Source organism: Trachymyrmex septentrionalis, unplaced genomic scaffold (genome assembly GCF_001594115.1).
Source record: "Trachymyrmex septentrionalis isolate Tsep2-gDNA-1 unplaced genomic scaffold, Tsep1.0 scaffold27, whole genome shotgun sequence".
Taxonomy (NCBI): Eukaryota; Metazoa; Arthropoda; class Insecta; order Hymenoptera; family Formicidae; genus Trachymyrmex; species Trachymyrmex septentrionalis.
This window is the reverse complement of record NW_017305430.1, coordinates 1235833-1243265: the sequence shown is the minus strand read 5'-3', so window position 1 is coordinate 1243265 and position 7433 is coordinate 1235833. Positions and strand designations below refer to the sequence as shown.

Here is a 7433-nt window from a genome sequence, read left to right as displayed (position 1 = left end):
TCATTAGAAGAAATTTTATAATATAATTTTGTTAATGTCTCTCAAAATAAGTAATGAAATGTAAGTGATGCGTAAGAATTCTATTTTGTCTACTTAAATTTTGTGAAAAAAATATATTTCTTACATTAATCTTTGTAAATTTAATTTTTTCGTAATTGTATTTACTTTTCTAATGAAAGACTTTAAATCTCACATTAAAAATTCTGTTATTTAAATTTTATGGAATGCTTGACTTTATATCGGATAGAAATTGTAATGTCGCCATGATATAAAATGTATTCTACATATTGCGCTACTGTTTGTCCTTTACACTAAAAAAAATACTAAATTTTTATAAATATTTGTTTGAATAGTTCTAAGTATTTACTAATTAAATGCATGTTTATTTAATGTAAGAGAGAATTATTAATTTAATTTAACTATCATTTTTTAAATAAGCAAATATTTAACTATTGTAAATAAATGTTTGCTTAGTATTATTCAAAAAAATATGTATTAAAATAGAGTAAATTTTTTTTAGTATATATTTAACGGTTGTTTCCTTCAAATTTAGCTCTTTCATATGAAGAAACATTATTACTATGAAAGATGTGATAAATCTTCATCGTGGAAACATGTTTTACACGATACTGCAGTGTTGCATAATTCGTAAAGGCTAATAAAAAACACTAATAAATGCATTTATTAATGCAGACTTGCAAATTACATGCTAATACTTGTTAAACACCAGTCTTTGAATTTACTAGAGTTCAACGTCACTTGCATATAAAATCCAGAAAACAGATTTTTTTACAAATTATATTTAACACCGTGCATAATTGTAAAAGCTAATAAATAATTTGATATTGATAAGCGTATTTATAAATGCAGATTTGCATTACATTATATGATAATTATTGTTAAACATGACACACAGTCTTTAAATTTATTCACTAAAATTAAGTGTTATATAATATTCAGATAACAAATTTTTTAATACATGATCTAAATTTCTTCACCACAAGAATAAACTCAATCGGAAAAAAAGTAATATAAATTTACAAAAATTAATATAAGAAATATCTATTTTCATGATTAAAACAGAAATATGTTTTTCTTTAATATTCGATAATAGATAAAAATAGAATCTATGTCAGTTATATTTATATCGCTTATTTTGAAAAACATTAACAAAATTTCATTATAAAACGTCTTCTACTGATAATAGATTTGTTATATGTATAAAAAAATAATTTTAAATTATTCCTAGTGTACGAAGTGTAAAATTTTTTATACAAATAAAAAAAAAGGATTCGTTCCTTTAAGGATTTAATCAATTTAATCTTTAATTTTTGATTAATTTAAAAAGTTTTGATTAACTGAAAATGGCCAAATAATGCCTTAGCTGCCTTAAGAATATTTTGTACATAAAAACGAGCGCATTTACTCTTGTTAAAGTGAGTGTCTAAGACTGATTTACCCTCTTTTATATCCTCGCGTGACACCGACCGGGAGTTCTCAGTTCGTCCGGGAGGGCATAAAAAGGGAGAATTAGAAACATTGGGCAACTGGCACCTGCAGCAAGTAAATCAATATCTTCCTCGTAAAAATCTCGGCAAAAACACGTTCAAAGCGGAAAGTTTCTTTGCACGCTATCATACGACCTCGTAATCGGAATTGCGGATTTAACGAATCTCTGATTTTGAATTAATTCGGAGATACGAAGTAGTATTAAATTCTTTTAATCTCGGGTCCTCGAGTCGGGGTTGCGGCAATCCTGGGAGTCGGTTACCACGATCACGGTGGAATATTGACAATAAAACGAACGTCGTTCATTCTCGTTACCGCGACAAATAATAACCCGCGCCGTCGATGTCCGATGTAAGCCGAGAAAAACACTACGGGAGCACCGTATATCTCCGACCGGCGTTTATCGCGCGTTACCGGGACAGCATAGCGACCTAAAACCTACAACCAACGTAGAGAAGCGGCGCTATCGTAAGAAATATTAAGGGTCGGTGAAAAAAAAGAAAAGCCCGAACCGGATGTTCGAATGGTTCATAAAATACGATGGTTGAATTGGCCCGAGTTCTATGACGCGCGCCGGGACGACGGTGTGAAAAATGTTCCAGTGGTGCCGCGATCGAAATGAAACGATCGCATTATTACTTGGGTGTGGTATAGAAGTTATACCGAAGGTCTCGGGTTTGCCGCGGTTCTATGGAGCTTTATGTTACAATAAAAAGAAAAATAAATTCCCCCTTTCTTAACAAAAAGGTCGACGTCGTCGAGACGTCAATAATTCTTCAGTATCGAGAATAACATTTTCGCGCTTTAACTACAAACAGTATTCTGATATACATATACGCGGAAAAAATGCTGAAGTATCTGAAAATTTAAGTTAACTAAAAAAAATACTAAATTTTAATAAACATTTATTTAAATAAATTTCTAAGTAAATATTCAATAAATTTAAACATATATATTTAATTGATGCAAAAACAATTACTTTTTTAATTAACATTTTTTTAATGTTTAATTTTTTAAATGAAACAATTATTTTTTTAATTAAATAAATTAATTGAATAAATATTTATTTATGTAAGTAAATATCTATTTAGTACTATCAAAAAAATATGTGAAACTGAGATTTTTTTCAGTGTACAACTTTGAAAATAATTTTATTATATTATCAAAATAATTAGAACGTTCAACTGGTTATTAGAATGTTAAAACTTTTTGCAGCATTGTTCATCATGTTTAAGTTCCCTACATAATTATTTTGATAGTTTAAAAATAGTTAAAATAGTTAAAAAATAATTAAACAATTACTTTCAAATTTATATCTAGCTTTTTCAACAAAATCGCTTTTTTTCGTGGAGATGTGATTTTTTTTCGAAAAGAATTTTTATTTAAAGTTAAAAAAAATTTATGTTGATTCTGTTTATTAAAAAGAAGTATACTATTTACATAGAAATAATAGTGCTCATATATTCATGATTTTTTATGAATGAAAAAACGTTGAGCATTAAGAAACATATTTTGTATCTCATTTTTCTTGCGTCATATCGGACAACTCGTCTATTTACTTTTTGGTAAAAATTCAGAATTTAGGTTCGATCGAATATTTTTGTTGGTAACCTACTGTTTGGTAACGTATGGTATGGCATGGAAAATGAAAACTCGCTCTAGCTGACCCTGCGGCGCAATTTTTCGAAGCTGGCGTACGAAAGCATTTTTTCCGAGGACGTTCGCGTACGACATTTTGAAGAAATTACTTCGTGCAATTTTCTACCTTTCGCTCGTACCTTTTACTAGCTGGATAGGAAATAATTTAGTATTTTACTAGCGAATTTATACTACGACATGTACTGATACGATGTCAGAATTATTCAACGAATTACAGTCCATAAATCCCAACTATGTTAAATATTTTTTAAAAGAAAGATATGCGTACGTACGATTTATATAAATTTGAAGCAAAAATCGGACTTTGTTCAAAATTTTCTTCATGTAAAATCTGTGGAAATGTAGTAAAAGCGATTCGATGACAAAATATTAATCCTTTCCGAAGTAACCAAAACTGTTTATTCGCAGTATCGATTTTCCATTTCTCAATTGCAATCAAATAAATTGCAAAATGTTCAGACATGAACAAGTTAAATATTTGGAAATAATGATAACTTTATTGAATGTACATTACACGGTTAAAAATAATAACGTAGACAAAAAGGTAACTGTTTTTATTCCATTTTAATCATATAAAAATATTAAAAATAATTGAGTAAAATATTAACAATAAGTATATATAATATATAATAAATATGTAATTTTGGAAAGAAACAAAAATTACTCTTTAATTTAATTAAACAAGAATTTTTTTTACGACAGATGATTTCCGGAAAAAACTTCTTTTTGGTAATTCGTTTATAATTCGAAAAAAAAAAAAATTGAGAAAAACGCTCGATACTCGAATTGATCAAAGAGCCAAGAAAAGAGGTTAAACATGGAAAAATTCTTAGGGTACCGCATGTATTCCGCTATTGAACGGAAGAGGCGATCGCGACGCAAATAGAAAGGGGTAAGTCGAGAAAGACAGGCGGATTGTAGAATACACGTATAGGACGAGGGAGGCGCAAGGGTGGCGAGAAAAGAGAGTAGTGGTTTCCTCGTCAAAAAAGATGAAGTCAACGCGGTTTCGGGGAGGATGGCTGGCACACACGGGGCCGAGCCCGCGGCGATGCGAGGACGGGGGTGCGTTCTTTAAGGTAGGGGGCATGCGCGGGCGTCCGGGGGTGCAGAGCGGCTCTCGGAGGTTAGTCGCTTGCCAACATCACGACGTGCCGCTCGTGCCTCGCGATCGCTGGATTTACACGCAACTCGCTTCCACCCCTTCCACCCTCGTCATCGTACTGTCATCCCCGTTCATTATCGATATCCAATTTGTCATCAGTCCGGCATCGATCGAGAAAAATTATCGATCTTTCTGGTTTTACACTTTCGACAGTGAATCTCGCGAATCGAATTACGAACCCCATCAAACTACGATTTCGAATTTGTCGGAAATAGCGCGCGTGTATTTTTATTTGCGCGTATACGTCGATCGTGCGCGCATTTTGGGGATGCAACAGTGCGCCAAGAAAGTGCTTCGATCGATTTGTTAAAATGTGGATCGCGCGATCACGAGCGCAAACGAAAGACGATTGACGATGCAGTGACTTACTTGCTGAGGTTTCTTGCTCGAGCGAACGTTTGTGATCTTCAGCGATCAATGGTGATCTTGGAATCACAGTGACGAAGGGAGTGCAGTTGAAGTTGTGCCAAATATCATATTAATAATCGTACAATGAGAAGCGAGTGTGCGTCTCCACGCGAAGGATTAATGACGCTTGCGGTTAATAAGGCACAACAATAATTACAACAATTTCGGCAACATTTTGGCATAATAATAATTACATAAATTATTGGCATGATTCACCATTGATTTGCATAATAGTAACTCTTAATACAACGACACTCGCGGTGTGATGACGGAATAAACGGAATGTGGGCGCGAGTGCGCGTTTATCTTCGGGACCACTTTTCACGATAAGCGCCACGTCCTCGACGAAGAGCGATCTATCGTGAGGTTCGTGGTACCAGCTGCGGCGGATCTGTGGACCAGAAGTGACTGCACTGTGTGCGTGTCATCGTCATTGCGGTAAACGGCGCGCAAAAGTGCGCGTGGAACGGCTTGTATTACGGCCCGGATTCGTTTCGACTCAAATTCGACTCGAAGAGGACAGTGCATTTCCCAGCGGCGATTTGGATGCGTATCTACACGAGTACACGGTGCAGAAACGCGATCCCGTCCTCCAGCTAACTCGCCGTGTCCGAAAAGTGTAATTCCGAGATCCGTAAGTGAAATTCATCTGTTCCTTTTATGTCGGTGTGCACGGGTGTACTACTGAATTTTCTGTGAAGTGAAAATACGAGATGTTTCGAAAAGGCGTGTCTTATTTTCGTCGTCTTATTTTCATAACCGCTACAACGAATAACTTTTTATTCATAAACAATAGCATCAAATTATACTTACGCTTTTATTGTTAAAGTTTCCTTTTTCGTAGAGAAATAAACAGAAAATCAATTGAGCATGAAAAACGAATTAAAGTAAAAATAAATAAAAAATTTTTCTAATTTAAATTCCCAATAAACATCAGAAAAGTCGATTCTTAATTATTCTTTATTGTCACATTGCTAAAGTTTTTTTTTGTAGGGAGAAATGAATAACAAATCGAAATGAAAACGGATTAAAGTAAAAAAAAAAATAAAAAAGTTTCTAAATTAAATTCCTGAATAAACATACCAAAAGGAGCCAATTCTTAATTATCCTTTATATCAATAAACAACATACCGCTATATTATATTTACGCTTTTATTGATAAAATTTTCCTTTATGTAGAGAGAAATAAATAGGAAGTCATTGGAAATAAAAACGGATTAAAGCGAAAAAAATAAAAAAGTTTGCTGAATTAAATTCCTAAATAAACAATATATATCAAAAGATTCGATTCTTAATTATTCTTTACATATTAAAGTAAAATTTTAATGCCCGTCGCAATATTAAAACTTTAGGCAATGTGTTCATTATGTTATTTACGGAATTAATATCATGGATTTCAAATTTTATCAATTTTTTTTCAATTCTTTCTGTAAAAATAATCTGGTTGCATTAATTGGAATTCAGGTTGAAAATGGACAAATTAGAATTTTCTGATTGAATCTATTATAATTCTAATTTGAGATAACTAGAATTGTGATTGATATGATCAAAATCTCCTGATTCGTTTATTTTCAACTAAAAATTTTTCTCTATGTAATTACGCTATTAATATACTCTTCTTACGGTTTAATATAATTTTTCTAATAATAGAATAAATTTTATTGAATTTAGTATAATTTTAATTTTACTTAACTAATTTCATAAATCTTGTTGAAAATCTTGCAAATGTATTGTTCCTATGTGAATAGATATATTTTACGGCTGAATGCATTCAAGTGTATTCGGTGGCCAATAATAAACGTAGGGAACGCAATTGACGCCGTGCCAAATATCGTATTAATAATCGTACAATGAGAAGCGTGTATGCGTATCCGCATGAAGGATTAATGATGCGCGTGGTTAAAAGGGCACAATAATAATAGTAACAATTTCGGTAGCATTTTGGAATAATAATAACTCTTAATACAACGGTATATGCACTCGCGACGTGGACAAACCCCAACTGATGGATTGAAATACGTATTATTATGTTATCGCGAATGGAGAGCAATAATATTTACTTCCGGAAATACAGTAATAGGAAATTTTTGCTTGATCTTCTAATTGAATTTTATGCCATTTCCGCGCAGCGACGTCGCGATGATGAGCGAACGATGCAGGAGATGGTAACGGGAACTTCGATTTGCACTCGAGACGAAAAACGTAATACAATTTATCAGCGACGCTGTGCGAATTTCGGTGGCGAATATGCAATCGACTGTATACGCTGAATATGCAATGCGTTCTCCTAACTTATATCTTTTGCGGAAGGAATTTTATTGGATGGCGGCTCTCGGACGCTTTGCGCAATAAAAATGCTCAAAGCTAATCGATTATCCCATCGAGCCGAATTTAGATCCTCGAGTTTAGCTTTAGAGTTTTGTTTCGAGTTTGCCTACGGACTTTGTGCTACTGAAATAATATTAGCTATGCACAGAGAAACATGATAAAATATTCAAGCCGATAATATAACTTCCGTTGATTATATTATATTGAGTGTTACATACTTCTATTCTGTTTAAGCGTATAATATTGTAACATTTTTTTTTTATAAGGCAATCTTTGATCAGTATGAATGTATTTTACATTTGCAAATTCAATGTTAATCTATTTTTCTCACTTTATTCTCTCTCTTTCTCTCTCTCTCTCTCTC

At 32.7% G+C, this 7433-nt stretch overlaps 1 protein-coding gene across 5 annotated transcripts in view; it reads left to right on the top strand.

Annotated features, from left to right (window-relative positions):
• The window catches only part of LOC108749178 (limbic system-associated membrane protein-like), a 292256-nt gene that overhangs the window by 193546 nt on the left and 91277 nt on the right, over positions 1–7433 (top strand). Inside the window, exon 1 of one of the 5 annotated variants that reach the window (XM_018487722.1) lies at positions 4317–5375. The exons of the other annotated variants lie outside the window; for them this stretch is intronic. The gene's annotated coding sequence lies outside the window, so the exon portion shown is untranslated. Of the gene's footprint in view, positions 1–4316; positions 5376–7433 lie in introns of those variants that run through there. 5 annotated transcript variants of the gene reach the window in all.